This window comes from Austrofundulus limnaeus, unplaced genomic scaffold (assembly GCF_001266775.1).
Source record: "Austrofundulus limnaeus strain Quisiro unplaced genomic scaffold, Austrofundulus_limnaeus-1.0 Scaffold1167, whole genome shotgun sequence".
In the NCBI taxonomy this organism is placed as follows: Eukaryota; Metazoa; Chordata; class Actinopteri; order Cyprinodontiformes; family Rivulidae; genus Austrofundulus; species Austrofundulus limnaeus.
Window position 1 is genome coordinate 104604 of NW_013953569.1, and position 1358 is coordinate 105961.

General features: G+C 37.6%; 1 long non-coding RNA gene across 1 annotated transcript in view; it reads left to right on the forward strand.

Annotated features, from left to right (window-relative positions):
• Nucleotides 1–1358, forward strand: part of LOC106534408 (uncharacterized) — a 4991-nt gene that overhangs the window by 1583 nt on the left and 2050 nt on the right. The gene's annotated exons all lie outside the window — the stretch shown is intronic.

Consider the following 1358-nt stretch of genomic DNA (forward strand, 5'->3'; position numbering starts at 1 on the left):
AAATAATATAATTAGTTTTATCTACATTTAATGATAATTTATTAAGTTTAAACTAAGTTTGTATTTTAACATATTCTGTTTGCATCATATCTAATATCCATTCTAGATTTTTACCAAAACAAAAAAAGTAGTGTCGTCTGCAAATAAAACATTTAAGCAACCCTGACAAATTTTAAAATGTTCTCTGGTTATAGGATGAAACTTCATCTTCTTAACAAGTCAGGTTCCTCTAACAGAAACCTAAAAATACTCACATTTATAATATTATTTTACACACAGTAGGTCTAAATATTAATCAGACATTTATAATATTATTTTACACTGTGTAGGTCTAATAATTAATCAGAGGACAAAGTAATATTTCAGTGTTTCCCCTACCATTATACAGGCGGGGCGCCCCTCTAAGAATTTCACGGCATGCAGTCATTTTTATTTAAATAAGGCCAGATCAAGTCGAGAGCTATTTTTGCATCCCTCCATATCCAACTCTCGCCAATCTTGGGGAAAAAGATGGCGCAGAGAGAGCTGAGCTCTGTGTGTGGTCCTCACAAAGATAGGAAGACGTGTGTGAGATTAGACGCGCAGATCTGCTTTTAATCACGTTGCACCGATGCGACAGTTTTGTACGCTACTTTTTCTTTCTTTAAAAGAAAATGCGACTGGTGAAGCCACAGCATGGTTACTACCTTATCAATAATTACTGCCTTTTTTTCTTTCTCTGTGGGTGGGGGGTCAGCTTCACTCAGCTGCAGGTGAACACCTCCCGCGTTTCCTGGACTATTTTCCACCGAGGATTACGTCGTATTTTTTATTTATTATATTTCAAAAAGCACTACGCAGCATTTCCCCCTGTGTGTTTACGTCACGAGCGCAACAAAACCACAACGGATCAGCTGACTGTTTTTAAAGCGAGGTGCAGTGAACATGTCCACCTGCAGCGCAGCTCCAACCAGCCCGGGACATAAGAGTTCATACATGTCAACCCCTTCAGACGTTTAACGCGTTTAATGAGCATCAAAAATCTGTAATTTGCGCAAAAAAATCAGTATTAATCACGTGGGTGGGGTGGAGGTGCGCTGACCACAGCTGCACGGGGTGGGGAGGAGGAGGAGGGTCTTTTAAAGACGTGTCTACATTTGACTTTTGTTTTTTCTAAAATCACAGAGTTCTCTGAGTCATCTTCAGATGTTTGTAGTTAATCATAATACCTTCTAAATTTAACCAGGTGTTTTCAATGCCTTTAAATTACACAATCATTTTACAGCAGAAACTTGTCAGTTTGGTTAAAAAACAGTATTTTCTTTTCTGTGCAGAGAACTTCCTCTGCTATAATTTATGTAAAATAAATATATCAAAGT